General features: G+C 40.8%; 1 long non-coding RNA gene across 17 annotated transcripts in view; it reads right to left on the reverse strand.

Annotated features, from left to right (window-relative positions):
* Positions 1–27614, reverse strand: part of LOC105481195 (uncharacterized) — a 285138-nt gene that overhangs the window by 60755 nt on the left and 196769 nt on the right. The window contains exon 12 of one of the 17 annotated variants that reach the window (XR_011610036.1): positions 10512–21039. The exons of 15 other annotated variants lie outside the window; for them this stretch is intronic. This is a non-coding gene — a long non-coding RNA (uncharacterized lncRNA). One more of the 17 variants, XR_011610033.1, reaches the window with a different exon arrangement.

Raw genomic sequence — 27614 nt, forward strand, 5'->3', positions numbered from 1 at the left:
GTCCTCTTAAAGGGAGCCCCATTTCCTTCCCCTATCATTTCGCCTTTTATTCTCTTCTCTGCCACCCCAGCCAAGTGATCTTCATCCATTCCCTTGCAAAATTAGTTATCTTTTTTTGCCACCCCACCCCAAAATTAATTTTCTATAAAAGCTGACACTCATCATCATTACAGTGTAACTGGGATATAAACATTAACGTGCACCCTTTCCTACAGCATTTCTCTAGCATTTTTCCAGGGAACAAAGTTTTCAGCTAAAGAAAAAAAATTCTAAAGGTTGAGATTTCTGGGAGAAAATCACAAATCATTTTGTAGTAAAGTATAAAGGCTTCTCAGAGACTCTGAAATCAGACTTTGTCACCTTGTGTCCTTCCCCAAAAAATAATATTTTTGAGTGATAACCAGTACCAAATAGACAAAGCAGGCTGTTTACCAGTGGAACAGCTCCAGGTTATGAAAAGTAATGCTGAAGGACAGGTTCTTTTGCTAGAAGAATGTCACTTGAGGTACAATACTCTCCCTTAAACCATCAAACAACAGACACATAGCAGAATAAACATGTTGAGCACGCAAAATGAAGAATAACAATGCATTGGGTGGGTGTGTGCAGCGTGGGAGGGAGGTAGTGTCAACTCTCTGCTGCCACCTGCTCTGGAAGGGAAGATGCTGGGTGTTCAGAAGACAGCCATATTGACTTTCCTATCCTGGCTCATTGTGATCTGCCATCTCCAAACCTTTTAAGTTTTCACACAAGGCACATGGAAAAGAAGACAAGCAGCACTTTCTGAAAACATGAGTAATGGGAAGGCTTGATCAAAAGAGCAGGCAAGGCCATCCCAGGGGCTCCTCCTGATATTACTTCTCTTCATGATGTAACCTGCCCACTCTCTATGATCTGTAGTTGAATTGCTAAGATAGGTTTTTGGGTTGGAACCAGAAACCATCAGAGTCTAGTGGCCTTAGGGATCAGAATTGCTACCACCTCACCCCCCACTCAGTTTAAATGGGGACAACTGATGTCTAGGGACACTTCCAGGGGTCTCAGGCTATGATTAGCTGATGAGTATCCAATCTGAGGTCTTAGATGTAATGAGCTGTTGCCAACAAGGAGAATTCAGGCACCAGCACTTACCAAATATGGCAAGCTCCACCTCTCTCTCTATTTCCTTCATCTTGCTTCTGCCAGCACTCCCAGAGACCTCGTGCAGGGCAGTGAGCCCATGGGAAAGAGCCAAGAATTCCTTCATCTGATGCTGTGCCTCTGCAATCCTGAAGATTTAGGCCAGAGCTTTTCAGAACTCAACAGCCAATCTTTGGAAAGAACCTATGACTCAATGACAGCCATGCGATTCAGCCTGTACCCCTCCACCCCTCTGCCCTCACACCCCCAACTTCCAAATATGGATAGAGTTAATGTCCCACTTCTGGAACACGTGTGATTGTGCAGTCATTCTTAAATCACACCACCTGAAGATGATTTAGTCCATGGAATTCATCAGAGAACAAAGAGCAAACCAACTGCTGATTGATTGGGGTGGTGTCAGAATCAGAACTAGAACACAGAGTGGGAAATATTAGGGCCAGGAATGTATCAGCTCATTTAATTAACTATCTGAGAATCTTTGGTTCTAGTTTCTCTTCTGCTCTTCTGTTTTATCTCACTACCAAATGAGATAATTTGAAATAACATATATAAAAGTGGTTTGATAATAATAATATGGAATGTAATTGAAATAATAATTGGAAAAACAATGAAATGAGCATAATATGGAATATCTATTATGCATTGGCCAAGTGTTTTACATAAATTATTATATCTAATCCTTAAAGCTAAAGCTCAGAGAAGTTAAGAAACTTGCCTATAAACACAGAGATCTGTCTGATTCAGAAGTTCCTCTTTTGACAGTGCAGCTATACATCTCCCAAGCTATTTGCTTGGGGTGTTTACCCTGATGGCTGTCTTAATGCTCTTCAGCTTTTGCGCTGGCCCCTCTAGCTGTCTTAATGACATTCAAAACAAATCTCTGCAGTGTCCCAAACAAACTTCTTCATATGCCTCCATACTCCAGAACAACTAATTGCCAGCAAGGAATTAGTGATGCAATAGCAAGGTGGGTGGCTTTGTATGAGCAAGAACAAACAAGGATATTGCCTGAAGGACATGTACATTCCACCAGCTCCTATGCCAGGAGACTCATTTCCTTTCAAATACCACCCATTTTACAGAACATGTCACTGCCCTGAGTAAGCCCCACCAGCTCTGTGTCTTTATTTTCCAAAGTGGCCTGAAACAGTGGGTGTTTAATCATTGTTTTTATGAGCTTCTATATGTCAGCACTTTGATAGATGTTTTAAGTAGATCAACTCATTTATTGCACTAGTACAAACATGTGAAATATTATCCCCATTCTACTGGTATGAAAACTGAGACCAGGAGAGGTCAAATTGGAAATTCTACATCCCTGATCAGAGCCACCAACCAAGAAGCAAAAAGCAACGAAGAACCTGCACAGCTAGGAACTGACAACATGTAGGTCTTGGTTAGTGGCCAGCTTGTTTGACCGGAGCATCCTTATGGTTATTGAAGGAAGATTGTACATTATTGTGGTTCCCTAAGCAGGTTGTATGACATTTCTCTCCCTCTCTAAAAAGGCTGATGTCACTTCTCTGGGTGATGTTTTGTGGTATGTGATAGGGCTGGATCACATATCTTTTAGACATCTATTATTTCACTACATAAGTCTTAGACTCAGGAATTTTTAGGAGTCATTTAATAAAATAACATGCATTGAATCCTTCCATCTTTTTAATACTTTGTAACTTCTTTCTTTCTCTCTCTCTCTCTTTCTTTCTTCTTTCCTTTTTTTTTTTTAATTTATTTTATTTATTTTTTTTATTTTTTGACAGAGTCTCACTCTGTTGCCCAGACTGGAGTGTAGTGGTGCGATATCAGTTCACCGCAACCTCTACCTCCTGGGTTCAAGTAATTCTCCTGCCTCAGCCTCCTGAGTAGCTGGGACTACAGGCGCCTGCCACCATGCCTGGCTAATTTTTAGTAGAGAGAGGGTTTCACCATGTTGACCAGGCTGGTCTCGAACTCCTGACTTCAGGGGATCCACCCACCTCAGCCTCCCAAAGTACTGAGATTACAGGCATGAGCCACCGCACCCAGCCAACATTTTATAATTGCTAAGCACTTTTACGTGCATTAGTTCATTTGACCCTCACCACTCTTAGAAATTGTTTCTACCTTGAAGAGTTTTGTAAGGATTCAATGGAAAGTGTGAAATGAGAAAATGCACATTTAGCACAATGCCTGAGGCACATAATATATGCCTGCTAAATGTCACCTATTATAAATGCTAATTCTTTGGAAGTGTAGGCTATGTGGTATATTTCCTATCACACTCCCAAGGATCTTCAGAGGATAGAGAACTGTGGGGTTTTTTTGATGACCACCTCTTTCCCTCAATTTTGCCATCCTGTGTTTATTTCATTTGCTTGTTTTCTGGTGGTAGTTAAAACTCATGTTGTCCTGTACCAGCATTCCCCAGTTAGATTGCATTATAATAAGGTGATAACTCTCTCTCTAACTCTGGAAACTGGGGAAGATCTAGTGTTTTCATGGCCTGCAGATCTGAGAGGCTGACATCAAGGACTGACTTGTTGCTTATGATGGCCTTTGGAATTCTCAACCAATAGCTTTGTAGAGCTGGGTCAGGTCAGGCAGTGGGTTAGTTTGCTGGACTGAGCTCAACACTTGGGAGCCAAGAGACAGGAGTTAAAGTCTTCATTTTAACCACTGAGTCACTAAGACTTGAATCGGGCTCCTACCCTTCCCTGCACCAATCCTTGCTCCTCAAAACCGCTGACCTCTGCTTCCCTCATTTGTGCTTCATAAAGCCCCACTACATGAAGTTGAAGGAACAGCTTCAGGGGATGTAGACTTGAGGTATTTATTTCTAGTCAGCTTAAATATTTAGTCAGTCACAGAGTAAACAAGATCATGGATTATACTTGGCAGTTAACCCCAAAAGAAAGTCAAAAAGAAACTGGGAACATGGGCTTAGAAGTCATTCCCTGGTGATACTCTGGCCTGCGGGGACTTCATTAGGCACTGTCTCCATCCTGAGCATGACCCAGCCCAGTGGCCCCAGCCTTCATGGATTCATAGCATACAGCAGCAGACCCACCCTCAGCACCCTCCCTCCTTCCTTCCTCCATGGGGTTCCAGGATGAACTCAGCTGCAAAGTGGGTCATTTGAGCCCACAGTGGGGGACCCAGTCCAACATAAATGCCTGGTGGGGTAATTACTGAGATGAGACTGGATTTATACCAAGACATTTTCCTGTTGGTGTGGATGTGAGGCTACTGCTTCATCCTGGGAAATCATAGCGTTCCTATTCATGTATCAAGACTGTCCTCAGGAAAGCTCTGAGATAAAAGCTCAAGGCTAGCTGTCTGTATAGAAAATGGGCTCACATACAGTCCGCCAGGAAATGCCCTACTTCTCTACCGAGCAGAAGCTCTGAGAGGAGAAACTGTGTGCAAATCCTCCCCTCACCTCCTGTCTCTCTCACACACACGAGCACACATACATATATGCCACCCACCACATCAAAGGGAATATTAATATTAGAAACAAATATTAACTTTTTGACAGAGTCTCACTCTGTTGCCCAGACTGGAGTGTAGTGGTGCGATATCAGTTCACCGCAACCTCTAACTCCTGGGTTCAAGTGATTCTCCTGCATCAGCCTCCTGAGTATCTGGGACTACAGGCGCCTGCCACCACGCCTGGCTAATTTTTATAATTAGATCTGGGAAGAAATGAAGCCAAATAAGATGGGTGAGCCTAAAAGACCACATGGCAATTTTCAGGACTTACTAGCAAATACTCAACCTGCTGAATGTGATAGGACACAGTGTAGTAGGTGCGATGGTACGGGTGGTGTGTACGGGTTTACTTGTGTCCCCGTAAAATTCATATGTTGACATTGTAACACCTAGTACTTCAGAGTATGACGTTACTTGGAAATGTGCTCTTTCCAGATATAATCATATTAAAATGATGTCATTAGGGTGGACCCTAATCTGATATGACCGATATCCTTATTAAAAGGGAGAATTTTGATATAGGACATGCGTAGAAGAAAGACAATGTAAAGAGAAATTATAAGATGGCCATCTACAAGCCAAGGAGAGAGACTTGGAATAGATCCTCTCCTCACAGCCCTCAGAAGGAGCCAGTCCTGCAGGTACCTTGATCTTGGACTTCTAGCCTCCAGAACTGTAAGATAATTAATTTCTGTTGTTTAGTCTATGATACTTTGTATGGCTGGTCTGAGGCACACGCTGTAAACACCAGAGCAACATTTAGTAAGAAGGTTCCAGGCCTCCATAACCATGTTATGCAGTATTGATGGAGAATGTTTCAAGAACTCTCCTCCTAATTCATTCCCCCAACATGCTCTTTTCTTAGCCAGGAACTTAAGTAAACAATGGCATAGTCCTGGAAAGTTCTGTGGGTTTTTCTCTTCACTGTGGATCTGCCATATGCTCATCTGCATTCAGATACTTGAACATAATTTTCTGACCAACTATGAGCTCCCAACTAAAGTTCCAAATTTAAGGAGACTTAGAGATTATCTGACCCCATGCTCTCATGTGATAGGTGAAGGAACGTGGATTTATCAGAAGCAACTAGCAGGAAAGCCACTCAGCTGATTGATAGATTCTGTCTAGTGTCCTAACTCCAAATCTAAGGCTTTGTCCTACATACCACATTGGTTTCCTGCCACATAAACAACTTTCAGTGCGAGAAATCTGATTTCATTCTCCCTTCCTGTATCTAAGGTCCCCTTTGCTTAACCCAAGCCTCTTCGGTGAGTAAGAAAAAACACAGACCCTTGCCATAGAGTGAGGGCCTTTGAGATCATCTAACTCCAGTACAAAGTTGATATTATGTGGTTTGCCAGTCTCTGATTAGACACTTTCAGGTATGGGAAACTTACTACTTCGTTTCAGACAGCTCTAGAAATTCCTTGAGATTAATTAGAAATTCATCTCAGATTAGAGATTCCTTGAAATGAATCCAAAAACATGCCAGGCTTTTGAGGGCAGAGGCTTTTTTTGTTTGTTTGTTTAAGTCATTCAGCCTGAGTCAGTGCTGAGGGCATTTGATCCTCCAAAGTATCTGTAATGATTACAGAGGTGACATTGGTTCAGATGGCACCTCCTTTCTTCTGGGGATCACACCAGAGCAGAACTCTCTTCTGGATGGTGGCACTTGGTGTTCCGCTCAGAGGACGCTAAAACTGCCCAGCCTTTTGGGCAGCAGGACTTGAGAGTGACAAGGAGCAGTAACTCCAGTTTCAAAGAATCTACACAGCATTTGAATTGAAGAGCCGAGATTCTACCAGTAAGAAAGAGTATCTGCCTCTTTGCAAGGAGCAGGTAAGGTAGCAGCTAGGCCACAGTCAGGGCCTGCTCAGGGCTGCTCCATCCTGCATGCTGGAAGCTGCCTCTGCTGCTGGCTGCTGGCCCCTAAGGGAGCACCGCGGCAGGAGAGGAAGCGGAAGCGCAGAACGCTGGAAGAGAGGAAGTGCACGGCAGGAGAGGAAGCATACGGCAGGAGAGGAAGTGCACAGCAGGGCTGTGGGTCAGATGGCCTTTTACAGCCCTTCCACTCAGAGGATTCCTTTTGGGTACTACTCTCCCACTCCTTAAAAAAACGCCACTGGTGGTCATGCATAGATGGGATTCTAAATACTTTCAGGCTACCTTTTCTGGAGGTCAGAAAACATGGTCGTTTAGCCCAAGCCTTGTAAGCCTGCATGGGCTACTGAATTTCCATGGACATTTTGTTTTTGTAGGCCTAAACAAGAAGGCTAAAGTTAGAAGGATAGTTGAGCTGAAGGGGCTCAGCATTCTACAGGCTTGTATGACTAAAGAAACTCACTTCCACCCACTCCAACCCCTTCCCAGTCAGGAGAAATTCCTGGTCGATGAATTAGAGAGACTGGATTGGAATAAAACAAAATTCTTCACTGGATATAGCTGTTTGGACTGCGATTATTATGATTTTTTATTTTTTATTTATTTATTTTTGAGATGGAGTCTCACTCTATCGCCCAGGCTGGAGTGCAGTGGCGGGATCTCAGCTCACTCCAACCTCCGCCTCCTGGGTTCAAGTCATTTCCCTGTCTCAGCCTCCTGAGTAGCTGGGACTACAGGTGCATGCCATCATGCCCGGCTAATTTTTTGTGTTTTTAGTAGAGACGGGGTTTCACCGTGTTAGCCAGGATGGTCTCAATCTCCTGACCTCGTGATCCGCTCGCCTTGGCCTCCCAATGTTATTTTTAACAATAAGTAACTGCTACCATATATTGAGTGATTAACGCCAGGCATGCCTACTTCATTTAATCCTCCAAAGTGCCTGTGAAATAGGTAGCAATTGTCATGTTAGAAGTGACAAAGCCAAGATTTAGAGAAGTCAATAATTTGCCCACAATTACTAGCTGATGAGTGTAGAGCCAGAATTAAAATCTAGGCATTATGACATTGGAGCCCAGTGTCTTACTGTTTATAGTACGCTTGTGACATGTTGTGAAAAATACATGTGTATGTACTTGCACAGATTCATAAAATTCACATTACACATCTATAAAATCACAGAGAAGCAATTCTATATTGATATCTATTTCTCTCCCTCTCTCTGTATCTGTATCGATATTACTATCAATACCTATATGTATATCAACCTGTATGTAAGTTGATTTTCATCTTCCCATTCAGCAAGATCTTGCTTTGCAAATGCAGTTCCCTTCTTACTGCTTAAGAGTGGTGGAAGTCATTGGTTCCAGAACTAAGAAAGGGAGGAAGTATGTGGGGCCAAGGTAGCGTAGCAGTAGTAAAGAATGAGCACATCACCTTAGAGTCTCAAAAATAACATTTGAGACCAATTTTGATACTTAGAATATACTATGCTTCTAAATAACATACTCCCTTCTGAAATTAACAAATACTTTAAAAATTTCAGAGATAATAAAGTCATGTTCTGTGAATCTACCACCCGGGTAGCACTTGTTGGTATTTTCAGCAAGAAAAATCAAAAGAAAGCATGTACATGGTTAAAAAGTAAAAACATTAGAGCAGAGGGAAGAAAATAAAAAGTAAAAGCCCCTTCCCACCTCCATTTCATCTTCAGATCCTCTCTCCAAAGACAATTGCCAATAAAGCATTTTTTCTCTCTTTTATACAAACAAGTTTACACTCTGAGAACTATGTCACTTGTATCTCCCTTTTTTATTGGTATTTATGATTTCATGGATACCTAAACCCCCATAGTGCATCTGGACCTGATTAAAAGGTTTTGATGGCCAACCAGTGCTATTATTAATATAATATTGATCATAAAAACTCACATTTATTAGGCATTAATTATGTGCCACTCACTCATCTAAGCACTTTATATGTATTTATTCATTTAATTCTCACAAAGTTCACATTTAGTTTTTGGCTGGGTCCCTTTGCTCACCACCTCCCCAGTCTGCTGTGCACCTGACCTGCAGGAAGAGGAGCAGCAGCAGCTCCGTTGTCTCTGGCTTCCGAGTGGGGTCAGCCCATGGGTGGCACGAAGGGTGGAGAGCAAGGTTGGGTGTTTGGCCTCTCACCTGCTGTTGCTCCCGTTGTGGGCCACAGGCTGCAGCTCCTGTCAGATGGTCTGTCACACACAGCTCTCTCCCTGCATTTCAGAAACTGTCCCCTTCTCTCACTAATACCAGGCTGAGAAGTGGCAATGGCCCTCCACTCCCACCAGCCAGGAGCATGGCATTGTCCCTTCTGGCCTCTTTCACCCTGTCTGTGTCATTGTAAATACGCCTTTTTTCTTAAACTCTCTTTAAATCACTCAACTCAAGAGTGTACCCTGTTTTCTACTAGGATGCTGATTGACAGAAATATGTGCCATTGATCCCCATGATATCACTGAGAAAATGGAGACACACAGCCCATGGTGGGCATAGGACCTAACCCATGAATTTGCTCCCCAGAGACTATGCTCTCACCCCTGCACTCCCTTATCTCTACAAGGTCACCTATCTTAGGGATACACCTCTAGGTCTATTCATATGACACCTCAGTGACTCTCAGGGCTTTGCCAATACAAATAGTGTTTCTGTAAATATCTTTATATGTCTGTCTTGGTAAATATATGGAATTATATCTATCAAGCATATTCTTAGCAATGCCTAGTCAATGTGTATACACAATTTTTAATTTGAGGGGATATTGTCAAATTACTATAGTTGTTAGTCAAATTAAATGTATTTGTATACTATGACCTGGTAATTCTACTCTAAGTAGATAGATTTAGATACAGTGATAAAGATGCAGATGAAGATATAGACATATCAAAGAAATGCTCACACATACCCATAAAGGGATATGTACAAGAATGTTCATTATAGTTTTGTTGTGTTATTTTATTTTATTTGTACTGTCTTTGTTTGGGGCAGTGGTGAGAAGTTGGTGTTGGTGATAGTTCCTCACTGGGAGGGTTCTTAGGTAAACTGTGGTGGATGTTCACCATGGGATTTTGTGCAGCAGTTTGAAGCAAATGTATGCATAATGATATTACAAATATAGTGCTGAGTGAAAAAAGTAAGATGTATGCCATAGTGCTACTTTTGTACAATCAAAAAAAATCCACAAGAAACACTATTTCACATTTTTCAAGAATACATGCAAAACAACACACATTACACAAACGGAGGAATTGCCTAGGAAGGTGGGTTGATGGGTATAAAGAGGAGTGACTCAATCAATCAAGCGGCGGAAGGGAGGAGAGGGCCATGATAGAGAAAGATATTGTCACATTTCCTTCCAGAAAGGTCATGCCATTTACATTACTCCCTACAATGTAAGAGAGTGGCCATTTTTCCATAATATTTCCAACGGTGAATATTATGAAACTTGCAGAAAAATTTCCACAAGCTAATGGCTATTATCAGACTGTTCCAGTCTGATGATTTGATTTGTGTTTTTCCACTGTGAGTGGAGTCGAACCATTTGAATGTCTTTTTCTGTAACTCAGTATACTTTGCATTATTGGAAATGTCCCATGCACTTCAAGGGTTGGGCAGATCCACCAGGGCAGTCAGACAAACAGGTCTTCTGCCATCCACAGGCACAAGGGAGGCCACATGTCCAGTGGATACACAATCCTTGAGTATGAGTGCCATGGTTATCTCCAAACCTCTCTTTAGTTCTGACAGCACCAGTATCTTGGTGACTTCATGACTTCTCCAGACCAGAAGGCCATCTGTGCTTGGTTGGCAACCCGAGCGGCATGTTCAGATTATTTCAAACTCTGTTTCAAATTCACTCGCACTAAATGCACCAAAAAAAGCACTGTTCTCTCTGTGCTGAGCTATTTAATGTTGTGGGGCTGTTTCCATGAGCCCTTTTTGTTTAGCTGGTTTTTTTTTTTTTTTTCAACCCTCCCCACTTCCACCCCTCCTTTTTCTTTTTTCTTTTTTTTTTTTCTTTCTTAAATGTTCTTTTCTTGGAAGAAGTTGTTCCTTTGCCAAACATAAATGAAACTTTGGCTCCAAGTTCAACTCAAAATTTACTAGCTGATAAATTGGAAGGAGGGAGTGGGTTGTGAAGGTGGGAGGAGAGGGGAGAGGGGGAGGGACGTTTTCATTTGGGGGGCAAGTTCAAACTTGGAATCAGAGGCTATTAAAGTGTCTGATGTGTGCTGAGTCATATGGAGGTGGGGGCAGGGGATGACGCTGGCTCCTTGCCAGACACACGTACTGCCCAGGTTGATGAACGAGCCTCCAAAGGCGCTACAACAGGATTATAATTTCACTAGCATTTTAAACATAATATTAGAAGCCACGTGCATGACACTGAGCAAGCAATCAGCATGGGCCTCTTCTGTTTATGAGACTGGTCTTAGAGTATACATCTTTCTTAAACTCCAGACTCCCACTCAACTCTACCCCTTTTTCCTACTCTCCCCTCCCTCCTCCAACTGAGTCTCTCTAGAAGGTCCCTGGCTCTCCATTCAACCAGGGGTTATATGGAGCCATGGAGAAGACACCAGCACTGAGAGGAGAAGCTTTCCTATAAAGATAATGATGATGGTGATATTCACTCATCTAATATTGAAAGTAATCCTATAAAGCAGATAATGTTATCCCCATTTTTACAGATAAGGAAAATAAAGCACGGAGACAAAGCTAGGAAGTGCAGAGTGGGGATGTGAATCTAGGATTTCTGCATTCCTAGCCTGTCTAACCTCTGCCCCTCATTCAAGTGCCTTCATCTCACCGTCCTGCATTTCCCACAGGATGGTTTCTGACCTTGGCACATGCTGTTCTCTTATAAGATAGAGAAAGGCTGTAAAGCGTAGAGACTTCCAGGTCTTCAGCCCCTTCCATTTATACTTCCTTCCTCAAATCTTAGTGCAAAATCCATCCTAACATTCATCACTCCTTGTTTTCTTCCAAAGTTTTATTATGGAAAATTTCAAACACACAGAAAGGTGAAAGAATAGCACAGTGAACATCCATTTACTCACGATCTCTTTCTCTTCCTCCCTCCCTCCCCTCCCTCCTCCAACTGAGTCTCTCCAGAAGCGCCCAATTCCACAAGGGGTTACAAGGAGCCATGGAGAAGACAGTTAAGGGTTCTATAGTTAAGATTTTGCTATATTTTTTCTATCATATCTACGCATCTTTCCATACCTTTATTCCTCTACCCAATCCATCTTATTTTTTGATGCATTTCAAAGTAAGTTGCAGACATTACTACATGACACCTCTAATCACTTTTACGTTCTTTTCCTTTTTACTTTATATAAAATAAAAATCACAGTTAACAATTACCAAGTGCTTACCGTCAGGCACGGTGCCAAGCACTTTCCTTGCATTACATAATTTGAATCTCATGGTAACCCTGTAAGTACAGTTACTACCTTCATTTTACAAACTAGAAGAACTGAAACATAGAGAACAACGGTGTCAATTAATATTTTAAAAGTGTTTCTATGGGCCATTCACAGTGCAAGTACTTTTCATGCATTATCTCAGTTAATCCCTTATAGCAATTTCATAAAGGCAATACTACTACAGATGAGAAAATTGAGACTTTGAGAAAAAGATCCTGCAACCTAATAAGCATCAGAACTCGGATTTGAAATGAGGGAGTCTGACCCCACCATGCTTGGCTTTCCGCCTTGGTTAGCAACCCTATTGTAGCATTTTTCTTTGCTATTGTGTTTTAGTTTTTTGTCTCCACTTAAATTTCTCACCAGACTGTGGCCTCTCAAGGTTGAGTTATGTTTTACTCTTCTTAGTTCCAGGCCATCATTCAGATATAAGTAGGCACTTCATAGATGTTTCCTGAATGGATTAATAAACAATGAATAGTAATAGCTGAAAGCCCCACATCTTAGAATGAAGTAAAACAGTGGTATGTTCATGACCATTCTAGAAAATGCAATGAAAATCTTGAAAACCAATGATAGATGCTGCTGATAATTTCCTGAGGTTTTCTTTACACCAATAGGATGTACAACTAATCAACTAATCAAAGGCCCTCCACATCATGCAGTCTGGGTAATCCAGAGATGAGGGAGACAGCCTGGGGGAGTCAGTGCTCTTGCCAGCCCAGGCAGGAGCATACCCCCATACCCTTTGGCTCACCAGGCATCTTTTATAAGCCCACTGTGTGGCAAACACCAGGCTAAGGGCTGGGGAGGACATAGAGGCTAAACCTGCAAGGCCCATCTTATGGATCACATAGGCTAACAGGGCATAGGAAGAGACTAGCACATTCATAATCATGACAAAAGTCATGATGCGCACTTCACAAGAAAGAAACAAACCCATTTTTTAAAGGACTTCCAAGGAAGGAGAAATTAGATTATGGTGTGGAGAAAAGGCTCAGCGATACCCTGTTGGAGAAATTTTATTTGGGATGGGCACAATTTTCAATAATAGAAATGTGGCAGGGACTAAATGAGCAAAGGCGGGAAAATGGAGTCCCATGATGCTCCAGTTGTCAAGAACATTGAAAACAGACCCACAAAGGCCAAGTTGCCCCCTGTGGAGTAAGAAAACAGACACCACCAAGGCCAAATTCATGAACTATGTATGTTTTTACTAACAGCAGCGCTATGGAAGAAGCAGTGACTATAGCCTCACTCACAGGTTGAAGCTTATTCAAAGTGCCTGCAGTAATGGATACCAAGGCTCTCCTGGGTGGTGCCACAATGCAACAAAAGGCACAGTGTGGGAGAAGGGCTTGAAGGACCACACAGATGGAGTGTCCCAATCACCTAGACGCAGGCTGTGCAGTGCTCACAGTTCTTTATGTTATCTCATTTGACACCTATAACAACAGATCCCAGAGCTGTTATTGGGCCCAGTGTTTCAAATGAGAAAACTGAGGCAATGAAAGCTTAATGACTCAGTCAAGGTCACGTGGCCTGGAAGAAGAGAAGTCATTGCCTCCAAATCTAGTTTTCTTGGTGTTGTCTCATTAATGGATAGGAAGATCAGGGCTTTGGAAATGAGTGTCATGCTACAGAGATAACACTTATTTCCCCCCAAAAAATCTGGGTACTTCACAGTGAGTGTAAGAGTTATTAACTGCCTCTACTAGAGTTAATGAATAATAATAATAAAAAAACTATGACTTTTGAGAAACTAGTCAAGTCTGCCACTGGGATAAACTAGATGCTTGTTTCATGAAATTTACTCAGGAGCACCTTTTGCTACAGCTTTGTGATTGCGAGCTCGGCCTCTGGAATCAAACTGCCTGGGTTTGAATCCCAGCTTACACTTACTGGCTGTGTGACTTTGGGAATGTAACTTAGCTTCTCTGTGCTTCAGTTTCCTTATTTGCAAAATAAAGAGAATAATCGTATCTACATATGCAATTAGTAAACTTTGAATTGTGTCTGGTACATATTAACTATCTGACAAAAGTAGCTTGATTTGTCATTTATATCCCATTGTATCACTTTTTGTTGAGTGCCTTTGGATTTCAGAGAATGGAGATTTGCTTGGATGACCTCAGATGCTGGGGGCTTATTACAAAGATACATGGCATAAAAGACCAGAAACTTCACAACTGCATGACTGGCCACATAGATATGCAAAATCATTCTTTATCTTTTCAGCTATTGCATGCATAAATTGCCATATTGCCAAACTAGTGTTTGTCCGCTTGTCTGCAAAGAAAGAATCCTTTACTCCTGTTACTCATTTTTCCTCCCTCTCTTCTTTTCTTCCTTTTGCTGGTTGTAGAAGGTTGAGTAAAATGCACTCCTTAGTCCACGGCCCATTATTTATCTTGTTTGCTTATTTATTTTATCTCTATTCCTTCATCCTAGTTTTTCTTCCTCCCTCCCTTAGGCAACCACTCTTATTTGTGTTTAATTTAGATCCTTTGGTTTGTATGTGTTCTTAGAAAACATTCATTTTTTTAATCCATGCATTTTTAATTTTAAAAAAAATCATACTTTGTTATATATCTCTTTGTATTCCTTACTTTTTTCACCCAGCACTGTTTATCGATTCATCTGTGTTATTAGATGTACAGCCAGGCTGTTCATGCTCACTGTTGCTTCATTCTCCATGATGTATACTCACCATATGCTGCCTACCTAATCTGCATTGATGGATTTCCAGATTGCCGCCAACTTCCTGTCACCACAAACAACACTATAATGAACATCTTCAAAGATATCTCCTTATGGATCCGGGTGAGATATCCTTGGAGATACATGTAAGGTCCATTTTAATTTGACTAAGTTGTGTCAGATTGCTCACCAGAAAGCCTGTTCCTGGAGACACTCCCAGCAGCAGTACATAAATCCCCACACCCACACCAACCCTTTGGCATGCTGAAATTCTCCAACTTTGCAGCCATTGCTTCTCCATCGTTCTCCGCTTTCCACAATCTTGCTGCTTCCTGGGGCTGTTTCTGCTCTCACTGCCCACCCACCCCATCCTGCAGCTACCTGTCCTCACTTTTTCTCTGGCCTCCCCTACACCCCATGTGGTTTCCTTGTATTCATGGCTTCTGCTTTTTGAATAAACACATTTGAATATTTTCTAGTATTATTTTTTCCTCCTTGTCTTTCTTTGACCTCTGATTGGACTCCTTAGTTGCTACCCAGTCTAGCAACATCTGTGAGGTGAAATTCTGTTGTTTTTTGTTTTTGTTTTTGTTTGTTTTGAGACGGAGTCTCACTCTGTCGCCCAGGCTGGAGTGCAGTGGCACGATCTCGGCTCACTGCAAGCTCCACCTCCCGGGTTCATGCCATTCTCCTGCTTCAGCCTCCCAAGTAGCTGGGACTACAGGCACCTGCTACCACGCCTGGCTAATTTTTTGTATTCTTAGTAGAGACGGAGTTTCGCCGTGTTAGCCAGGATGGTCTCGATCTCCTGATCTTGTGATCCACCCGTCTCGGCCTCCCAAAGTGCTGGGATTACAGGCATGAGAGGTGAAGTTCTTTCTTTGGGCCACTTCTTATGACTGCTGTGGATTGGCTCAGATGTCTACCCCTGGCCCAACAGATGTCTCCAGGGTGCTGAGGGTCACCGGTCTAAACCCTATTGACCTTTGGGGAAGGAGTATCCGTTACAGGCTCTTTTCAGAGAAGGGGGCTATGCCTATGGCAGGCATTCATAGTTCTATGGACTGCTCAGTATACACATTCATTTGGTATTTTGTTAAATTCACCATTTACCAATTTTGATGTGAAGTGGCCACAGTTACACAAGAAAAACACCAACCTTGAAAATTATTTTATATGTAAATGTTACCAGAAAGGGGTCCCAATCCATACCACAAGAGAGGGTTCTTGGATCTCATGCAAGAAAGAATTCGGGGCAAGTCTAGAGAGTAAAGTGAAAGTGAGTTTCTTGGGAAAGTAAAGGAATAAAAATGGCTACTCCATAGACAGAGCAGCCCCGAGGGTGGCTGGTTGCCCATTTTTATTGTTATTTCTTGATGATATGCTAAACAAGGGGTGAATTATTCATGCCTCCCATTTTTAGACCATATAGGGTAACTTCCTGACGTTGCCATGGCATTTGTAACCTGTCATGGCGCTGGTGAGAATGTAGCAGTGAGAACGACCTGAGGTCCTTATCGTGGCCATCTTGATTTTGGTGGGTTTTAGCTAGTTTCTTTACTGCAACCTGTTTTATTAGCAAGGTCTTTATGACTTGTATCTTGTGCGGACCTCCTATCTCATCCTGAGACTTAGAATGCCTTAACTGTCTGGGAATGCATGCCAGTAGGTCTCAGCCTCGTTTTACGCAGCTCCTATTCAAGATGGAGTTGCTCTGGTTCAAAAGCCTCTGATACAAACACAGTGGGAAATCACATATTCCTTGTACATTGTTAATCTTGAGTCCCTGTTTTCCTCCTTACAGTACTTCCTGCACATGGTATTGGGGAAATTATGTCTTAATCTAGAGAACATATTGTTCCCCTTGCCTGGAATATTTTTTTCTAACTCCCTTTTGCCCTGACTAAAGTGACCCCATTCTTCTGACACTAAATTTCACTTCTGGTAAGATCTTCACTGACCTTTACTCTAGGATAGGTTCTCCTACTGAATGTCCCCATCTCCTATCCTCACATACACCACACTTTATTATAATTAAATGTTGTCCTGCCCTGCAAGATATGACTTACCTACGTATATAATTGCACCTGTTCCTTTCACTACTGCATTTCTATTGTTCAGCAAAATGCTTTGCATCTAGTATGTGCCCAAACAAATCTATGGCTGTCTTTGTTGAATGACAGAGAGGGATATCTCCAGGAGATTGAGTTTAAATCCTAGTCCTGTTACGACATCTGAGACAAGTCATAGTTCCTGTATTATCTACCTCACAGGGTTTTTATACATGAAAATGTCTTTTCAAACTGTGAAGGTCTACAAAAGTAAGCCAAAAGCATTGGATGGGAAAAGGCCCTCAGATAATTTTGTGCCTCTTCAGAGAAATTCAAATGATTTAAATGCCAATTGCTTGAGTAAGCGAATAAAATAATACTCTTGTCCTAACATAATTTCATAAATCAAAAATTATCATCAAAGGGCTATTAGAGATGGAGAGACTCTGGAGCTTATCCTGTCTACATATTTGTTCTACCTGGAAACAAATTGACTTGGAATATATGTGACTTGCCCAAGTCAAAAGCTATGAGCAAACCGGGGTCAGAAGAAGGGTCTTCTCTAAGCCTGCCCTTCACGTACTCAGAAGCATGTGCACTTGTGGGAGGAAGCCTGTCCAGCCTCACGTGGTCTCTGAATGCTTACAGCAGCCAAGCAGCCTCCTCTTTGGCTGCTACCAAGCCGACCTTTGATTCGAGCTTCCCACAAGCCATTATTTCTTAAAATCATGGAATCATCAAATTCTCTAGTGTTTTTTTTTTTCTTCATTTTTTTCCTCTGTGCCTCACACTGACCCATTTCTTCTCACTGACCCATGAAGGAGTAGCAAAAAGAGAGATGTGCACATTGAGTCAGAGCCTTTATGTGCTATGATCCAATATATACCACACTCCCCACATTAGTTGGCTGGAGAGCTATCTGAGGGTCTCAGAATCTAGACCTCTGATTTCCAAGCAAGTTGAAGTTATTTCCAACACACATGGCTTCCCAGCAAGAAGAATTCTCTGTATTTCTCTCTCTCTGTCTCTCTCTCTCTGTCTCTCTCTCTCTCTCTCTCTGTGTGTGTCTGTGTGTGTGTGTGTGTGTGTGTGTGTGTGTGTGTGTCTGTTTTCTGGTTGCTACAGGAATTAGAAGCAGTGGCAAAAAAATAATCCTAATAAGGAGTCCTTTGTGCCCAGCTGTTATAAAACAGGATTTTTCACAAGCATTTACTCTCTCCCCACAACGAAGCCTTAAAGTGCAAAAGTTCACCCTGAGCATTGCCCACTGCTTTTCTTTAAACCTTCCAAGAGACACACAAGGCTCTTATTTTTCAGGGCCCATCTGGCCATAAATTGCAATAGACATTAATTTATGAAAACAAATGACACCAGCCTACTCCACGACATTTTGAAATGGGAGTATTAGGCAGGGCAATAAAGCAGAAATAAAATAAAAACACTCAGACCCCGAAGCTGCCCTGGCAATGCCCCAAGCCACACAAGGACCCTCAATATCCCTGTTCCAACACACTCTGCTCTTGCAAAGTTATGGTTATTTGATCATAAGACATGAAATTAGCTTTTTTTTTTGTCAGAATGTGACAGGAAATTAAACATATCCAAGCCTTTCTCCATGTGACCAGAATCAGCATTCTACCTGCAGAATTTACCTCAATGGTGATAACCACAGATAGAGCAAAGGAGCTGGATTATCACTACTGGCAGATGATTTAGCTGGTGGCTAATCCATTCTCCCCAGAGTCTAGAGGAGTTATTTCATTCTTGGGACTCTTGTCTAAGATTTGGTGTGTGGAACTTCTAGTAGAGTCAAGGGAATGGTTTACAGGCATGCAGAGGAAAGGTAATTTTAGCCTCCTTATTATATACCTGCAATCACTAGCATTAAGCAGACAAGCAGTGCCAACTCAAATACCATAGGAAAGATGCAGAAAGAAAGGGCTGAGTAATGTGTCTGTGACTTTGGGCAAGACAGCTGGCCTTTCTAGTTTTCTGTTTCTCTGGACGCTTGAACCTAATGTATCTTAGTTTTTCAGACATGCATACTGAGGGCAGTAAGATGCACATATACATGCAAGAAATCTTTGTGCTCTGAGAGACAATCAATAGGTATAACTTTAAAACTCATTGTCATTTTATTCATTTATTTTTTGAGACAGAATCTCACCCTGTCACTCAGGCTGGAGTGCAGTGGTTCAGTCTTGGCTTACTGCAACTTCCTCCTGAGTTCAACCAATTCTCATGCCTCAGCCTCCCAAGAAGCTGGGATTGCAGGCATGTGCCACTCATTTTCATTTTAAAAGGCTATACTTAGCATTAAAAATTAAATGGAGGCTGGAAGAGGGGTTACAGTCTTCTCCCGCTGGCCTCTGTTTCATCAAATGAAAAGATACAAGACTCATCAGACCCAAATGGGGGACAAAAGATCAGCCTCTTTATTGCTGAAGGATATACCTAATCATTCTCTAAAAGTAGAACTTCTAGAAAATTATTAGAGAGTAGGACTTAAACCTTGAGCTCAATGGAGCTTCCTTCTCCTCCTACTCCAATCTTGGTCTCAGGACTCACCTATTTGGACAGCTGATTTGTGAGTCTGACATAAATTCACCTGCCTAGCCACCAGCAAGGTAGCTACAAGGAAGCACAGGGCTGCCCCATATCCTTTCCAGGATATCCTTTCCAGGCCCTCCATACTGGGGGACCTTGCCTAGAGAAGTTTATCTCATAGAATTTCCTATGAGGAGGAGATTAAAGACTATGATCCTGCAATTCCTCCCGAGAGAACACAGAGCCAAGAAACTAAGAAACGATGCCATGTGTGAATGCATATGGCATTTAACACTGTCCCCCATCCACTATTAAATGTGATTCCATGAAAGTCATGTCCTCAACAGTCAGGTTAGCTAGTCCTCCCACTTTGGGGAGGGGCAAATAAGTAAGTGGAAAGAGAAGATGGAAGTATTGTATTCTTTCTTTACTAGTCAAAGTGCGAACATGGGAAGGACAGTATAAGTGTTCCTCCTCTCAGTTAGAATTTCCTTACTGGGGGAATTCAGGAAACAGGAACATAACCAGTAAAAGAAACTTTGGCAAGACCTTCCTCAGAATGTTTCAAGACTGGGAGAGAACAACATCCCAAGTAGGAAAGAATTCTAATTTTTCTCTCTTGAAATGTTTCCATCCTTGGAACTGCATTCATGGTAAGATATCTGATTGGTCCCATCCTGCAGCCTTCTTTGTTGGTCCTGCGGGTGGGTGGACAAAAAATAACACCCCTCCCTATAGAAGGCCATGTTTTCCCTGATCTACTGGGAGGGGAAGTGATGGCCCAAGGCCTAACAGCAGGGTCCTCACCACTGAGGAAAAGAGAGAATGTTCTGTAGATTTTCCCGAGACTGACATATATAAACTGAATCATTCGATTGAGGACAGGATGGGAAGAGCCAATGGAAGCCAAGGGGGAGAGAAAGTACAGAGGGAGATCTCCAGAGATAAAGAGAACAACTCCTCAGTGAGCCAGCTTGGAGAGAACAAGTGGAGGGAGGCATATCTTCAGCCCGTTGTTAGCAGATGTTTACTAACTCACTGTGGTACTGGAGCCAGTTGTGGCTGACTGAGGAACATTTTCCATCCCAGATCCTTTGTGGTGAAAAAGAATAAAGTAGAAAATGGATGGCACCAGATTGTGTCCATGATTTATCATTTTAATCTTGTCACCAAGAATTGAAGAGACCCAGTCAGCAAGGCTAGGACAAAGGAAAAGGCAAATATGTATATATTTGACATGAATCAGTTATTTGAGGTCAGTCCGGGAAGTTTCTTTAGCACATAAAAAACATCTAAAAGAAAGAAAGAATAATAATCTAGTAATCTCTCATGGCAAACTTTCAAGGGTGAAGAATTTAATTTACTAAGGATGTAGAGCAGCACTGTGTAAGGATGGAACACTAGCTCAACAATTTAATAGGGATAGAATTCCTGCGATGGCAGAGCTTCTCCAGAGGTCACTTGACCCATTATTCAGACTCTAAGAAGAGCTGTTGTCAGCCCAAACATGGCTGTGCTCTGTTCTTATGACTGTGACTTGTTCCTGCAATTTGTAATATTTGGAAGCAGCATCCTTTGAGAATTAGAACTTACAACAAATTTTCTTTCACCTCTTTCTTCTTCTCAGACTCTTTCCTATTCGTTCCTGCTTCAAGACTTTTGTACTTGCTGCCCTTGTACCTAAAATGCTCTTGCATCAGCTCTTTACCTGGCTGATTTCCTTTCACCCTTCTGGTCATGGATTAAATATCTCCTTCATCAGGCCTTCTCTTATGGTCTCATCTAAAGACAAGACAATTCTCTATGAGATTCTATCCCATTACTCTGTTTGTTTACATAATAGCAATTAACACATTATCAAGTTTTAATAATTATCAGATTATCAAAGTGGAACTCAAAAGGGAAATTAGAAACTATTTTGAACTGAATGAAAATAAAAATTTGTGGTATGGCACTAAAGTAGTACTTTGGAAAAAATATATGCCAAATGCTTAGAATAGAAAAAGATACAAGTCTCAAATCAATTACTTCAGCTTCTGCCTAAAGAAAATGAAAAAAAAAGATACTTATCAGGGGAGATACCATGATCATCAAGCACATGAAAAAAGAAGAGTAAATTAAATCCAAAGTAAACAAAAAAGAAATGACAAAAATCAAAACAAAAATCTATGAAATATAAAAGAGAAAAACAATATAAAAAATTAATGAAACAATGAAATAATAGTTGTTTCTTTAAAAACATCAATAATCAACCTCTAATCAGACTGATCAGGAAAAATCAGAGAACAAGAAAGGACACAAATTACCAATATCAGGAATGAGAGGTGGCATCACTACAGATTCTACCATATGAAAAGGACAATAGGAAAATATTATGTATAACTTTATGCCAATAAATTGACAACCTAAGTGACAGGGGCAAATTTTTTGAAAGACACTGTGTTAGTCTGTTCTTTGTGTTGCTATATAAAGAAATCTCTGAAACTAGGTAATTTATAAAGAAAAGAGATTTGATTGGCTAAGGCTGTACAAGCATGGCACCAGCATTTGCTCAGCTTCTGGGAAGCCTCATGGAGCTTTTACTCAGGGAAGAAGGCAAAGAAGTAGCAAGCACATCGTATGGTGAAAGTAGAGCAAGAGGGAGAGTGTGTGTGGGTTGCGGGAGAGGTGCCAGACACTTTTAAATAACCAGATTTCAGGAGAACTCACTCACTATTGTGAAGACACCAACAAGCCATGAGGGATTCACCCCCATTGCCCAAACACCTCCCACTAAGACCCACCTCCAATGTTGGGGATTACATTTTAACATGAGATTTTGCAGGAACATACGTTCAAACTCTATCAGGCACAAACTACCAAAGCTCACTCAAGGAGAAATAGGTAACATTAGCACACATAGCTCTATATCTAATTAAAAAATTAAATTTGTAGTTAAAAATCTTCCCACAAAGAAAACTTCAGGCTTAGATGTCTTCACTGGTGAATTACATTTTAGAAAAAATTAATACCAATTCTACATAAACAACTCTAAAAATTGAAAAGGACAAAATATTTTCCAACTCTTTATGAAATCAGGCTTATTCTGATACAAAAGTCATACAAATACATTACAGGAAAAGAAAATCACATACTAACTGCCATCAAACATAGATGTAAAATGTCTATACAAAGTTTTAGCAAATCAAGTTCAACAATATGTACAAGGAATTTTACAAATGACCAAATAGGGTTTATCCCAGAAATGCAAGGTTGGTTTAATATTTGATGACAAATCAATGCAATTCACTATCTTAGCATACTTTAAAAATAAAAATCATATGATATTTCAGATAGATCCCAAAAAAGCATTTGACAAAATTCAGTGTTCATTCCTTACCAAGAAATTAAAATTAAAATTAAAAAACCCACAAACCTTCAGCCAACCAGGAAGAGAAGAGAATTGCCTCGGTCTTACTTAATGGTAAAAAAAACAAATGTTTTTCTCCTAAGACAAGGTACAGGAAAATTATGTCTACTCTAACAGTTTCTATTTAGCACTGTCCTATGGGTTTGAGTCAGGGCAGTCAGACAAGAGCAAGAAATAAAAACCATCCAGATTGGAAAAGAAGTGAAACTTTATTTACAGTCTATGTGACTGAAGAGTAGAAAATCAGATAGAATCTATAAAACATCAATTGGATTTCTATATGGTAATGATGATAAATTAGAAATTGATGTTAAACATAATATTATTTATAATAACATCAAAAATATGAAATACTTAAAGACAATTCTGACAAAACATGTGAAAGGGCTATGCCCTGAAAATTACAGAATGTTGCTAAAGATATCTTTAAAAACCCAAATAAATGGAGAGATTCCATCATGTTCATGGGTCAGAACATTCATGTTGTTAAGATGTCAGTTCTCTCCAGATTGAGCTATAGATTCAGTGCAATCCTAATCAAAATTCCAGCAGATTTTTGGTGTATTTAACAAATTGTTTCTAAAATTCATGTGACAATTCAAAAGATCTAGAACAAATTTAATGCAAAATTGTAAAAGAAAAACAAAGTTGGATGACTAACACTATCTGAGCTCTGGATGACTAACACTATCTGAGCTCAAGATTTATTATAAAAGCTGAAGAAATAAGGACAGTGTGGTATTGGCATCAAGACCAACAAACAAATCAATGGAGCGCAGAAGACAGGGTCCAAAAATAGATCCATGCAGAGATGGACAACTTGGTTTTTTACCAAGGTACAAAGATGATTTAGAGTAGGAAGGGTAGGCTGCAAACAATTGTGCTGTAACATTTGGATACCCGCATGCCAAAGAATGATCTTCAATCCCTATTTTACATCATAATAAAAAAGTAACCCAAAATACATCCCACAATGCAAAATCTAAACTATAAAACCCTCACAAGACAGTATAGGATAAAAACATTTGTGAACTTGAATTAGGCAAGATTTCTTAGGTCTTACACCTAAAGCATAATCCATAAAACGAAAAAAAAATCATATATTAGCTTTCAAAGTCAAAAACTTCTCCTCTTCAAAAGACAGAATTTTGTAAATTCTGTAAAAAGAATTAAAAGATAAAAGGCAGCCTAGGAGAACATATTTGTAAATAATACATCTGACAAAGAAGCTGTATTTAGAATTCATAAAGAACTCTCAAAATTCAATAACAAGAAAGCAAGTAATCAAATACAAATGGTCAAAAGACTTGAACAGACAGTCACTAAAGAAAATGTATGGTTGGCAAATAAATAGACAGAAAGATGTTCAACATCAGCAGTTGTTCGGGAAACGCAAACCAAACTAGAATTAGATACCACTACGAAGTTACTGGAATGGCTAACGTTGAACACACTGACCCATTTCATGTGTTGCCAAAGATATGGAGTGACTGGGACACACACGTTACTGTTGGGCATAGCCATTTTGGAAAACAGTTTGGCAGATTTTTTAAAAGTTAAACATATACTTACCATATAATCCAGCAATCCCATCCCTAGGTAAAATAATCACTTATCTTCACACACAGAAAACCTACACATGGATGTTTATTGCAGCTTGATTTATAATTGCACAAAACTATAAATGAACCAGATGTCTTTCATCAGGTAAATGGTCACACCAGATTTGGCATATCTTGTACATAGCATGGTATTCAGTAATAAAAAAGACACATTCTTTTTTCTATTGATACAATCCGTAACACAGGCGAATCTCAAAATAATTATGCTGAGTTAAAGAAGCCAGACCCCAAGAAAAAGATGCATCAACCAGGCAAAATAACCAGTGCTCTGACCCCACTAACCAATGGAATTCAAAAATGATTTTTTTTTTGTCAGTTGTACCCATGGCATGAAACACTTGCTCAGAATCCATACCTCTTAATTATGCCTTTAAACAATAGCTTATTATCTGTGTGCATTTTGAGATCATATACTTTTATTTGGCATTTTTTAGGTAACTGACATTTCATTGGACACTTCTCATCCCTATTACCACCATCACCACAAAGCAATCTTCAGAGTTATGATTTAGAATTCAGGAGCTGCTAGACGCATGAATTGGGCAGTTCAAGAATTCCATGGTTCAGTCCTCGAGTTGCAACTTTGATACTTCTGGCTGGAAGTGGGAAAAACTTGGTCATCTAAAGATGACCCCCAAATAAATAAAATTCCTGATCTCTGCTTAGACTACTCCTGCCAGAAACCTCCAAAGTCAGGTTCTTCAGAAAAGTCTGGTCCTGGATTCTGACTCATTCAAGTCTTTCCCTTACTTTCTCCTGAAAATTTGGAGCACAGGGAGCTGCTCCTGTCCAGAGTGTGGACAATCAGAGTGAGATACTTGGCAGGTGAAGCATTTGCCACCTCCTTCACATAAAGGTCTCTACTCTGTTTTTGGCTTATCCTTCCAATTTGAGCTGAGTTGTTTTCTTCATAGCCTTTAAAACCAGGTTTGATTTCTAATTATTTTAAAAAATCGTCTCATCAAGTCAATGATTTCATGACTGTTTTTCTGGTTAAAACCCCCAGTTTAATTAATCTCAGAGGAATCTTCCTGTGTGGTCTCTCCTTATGGTCATCTCCCATCCCATCTGCCCCATCCTTATGAGGGGGATGCAGCCGCTCAGCAATGGTGATTCTTCCATGCTACTGTCTACCCTTTCTCTCTGGTTTTCCTGAGTTGCAGGGATTGCACACCCATTGGGATTGTGAGACTTCTCAGAACCAGCTTCTTCACAGAAATTCTTTCTAACTCTTCCAGCCCATGGAGCTGCATGTCAAGTTACACATTCTTAAAAGGTTCATCACTGACTAGGATCTATCTCCCAGTTCCTCACCCACTACTCTCCAACTCTACGAGTCCCCTCCAACTCAACCTACTGGCATCATTGCCTGCTCCAAACTGTAAGTGGGAAAGTGAGAGTAGAATTTCTGCATCAGGATCCATAAGCTGAAGTGAGTGGGAGAAGGACTTGAATACAGTCTGTTAACACCTCAGGGAGAGTTAATTAAAACCTGAGGAACCAGAGATACCAGATAGTCCTAGCATATGTCAATAATGGCAACTTGGCAGTTTTTATTAGTGTCACAACAGTACTAAAGAAGGAAGTGAGTGGAGAGGTGCAAAGAAAACAAAAAGAACAGAGAAGATGGTGGGGGAGACAGAAGGCTAGCTTTTGCTGACTTCTTGGACTGTTTAGTTGAAAACCAGGAGTTCTGAGAAAGTTTAGTCATGCCTCTCCAGCTTTGCCTATTGCTGGACTTTTCTGGGTTGCCACTGCCAAATATTTGAAAATTTTTGAGAGATTTTTTTTGTGGAAATATGGCCAAAAGTTTCAGGGAAATAGACAAGTTTCTAAGAAGCTGGACTCCAAGAATGGGTTCAGTGTGAGTAGAAAGGAATATTTTAAACAAATCTAGTACTAAGACTGTGGCTATATTCAAGAGTGATTAAAAGTATTTGAGGATTAGTGAGAAAGATACCAAGTGGTATCAAAGTGTTTATTTTAAAGATGAAACAAAGAGATTAAGCTTCTGATGTGTTGATAGAAGGCTAGCCTGTTTTAATAAAACTATTCTCCTTCTTTTGCTTTTTCTCCCTCTTTTTATTTTCATTTTACTTATGTGTGTGCATGATAATCCACTCCCATTAGCCTTATTCACAGCAGTGGCCCCAAGCAGTCTCAATCATGCAACTAAGATTCTATTCAATTCACTACTTGGTGTCAGTACAGCCCAAACAAAGTGTCACCTCTTGGGGTGATGGTCAAAGGTCCTGAAAACTGATACAAACTTACAAAAATAACTCACCACCTGCATTTCATATCCTCATTTTCTTCTTGTCCATCTATGCTTCAGCTTGTACGTCTCTTCCCTTGACAACCAGAACCTCTGTATTAGCATGCAGTGAGCACACCAATAAGATGATCATTTTTCCCAAGTTCTCTCATCTCCAGTCCATGATGTTTTACTGTTGCATAAGATTTCACTCCAGAATGTCCTTTGGGCCTGACATTCCTAGACGTCAAACATCCCATCCCTACTTGATTTCAAAACTGGTAGCATTCCATAAGTAAAATTAAGTAGGAGTCCTAAGGTAACGTTTTCTTTATCTGCTAATTAGCGCTTTCTAACTTTGCTAGACCAAGCCCTCAAAAAACAAACAAACAAACATACATACAAAAATACAGAGGGAGTACAAGAAGGAGACACAGAAAAAGAAAGCAAACATACATCTAAAGATATTCAGGGATCTCTGTAACATTCAGACACAGAATGTTAGAACTTGGAAGGATATTAGGCAATATGGTTCAATTCTTGCCAGCTTCACAAGTTGTAGCATTAGCTAGGTGAGCTTGAACATACCATTTACACTCTCCAAGCTTCATTCAGTGACAGAGCCAAGTTTGGGACCCAGATATTCTGATACTTTTCTTCCATGAAGCCTTTCCAATTACATAACCTACAAGTGTGCTCACTCTTTAGTGCAAATGTAGGAAAACAAGCTTTGTGTCCATCGGGGATGAGCAGGGTACCCCCTATTGAAAGCGTTTTTGCCAGACTTGGTTGCTCATGCCTGCAATCCCAGTGACTCAGAGGCTGAGGCAGGAGGGTCTCTTGAGGTCAAGAGTTCAGGAAGAGCCTGGGCAACAAAGAAAGACCCAAAATCGAAAATCGATAAATCAATAAACAATAGTCAGGTGTGATGGGGTGCACCTGGAGTTCCACCTACTTAGGAGGCTAAGGCAGGAGGACGGCTTGAGCCCAGGAGTTTGAGGCTGCAGTGAGCTATGATTATCACTGTACTCCAGCCCAGTGGAGTATCCAGCCCAGTGGAGCTATGATTATC

This window comes from Macaca nemestrina, chromosome 11 (genome assembly GCF_043159975.1).
Source record: "Macaca nemestrina isolate mMacNem1 chromosome 11, mMacNem.hap1, whole genome shotgun sequence".
Taxonomy (NCBI): domain Eukaryota; kingdom Metazoa; phylum Chordata; class Mammalia; order Primates; family Cercopithecidae; genus Macaca; species Macaca nemestrina.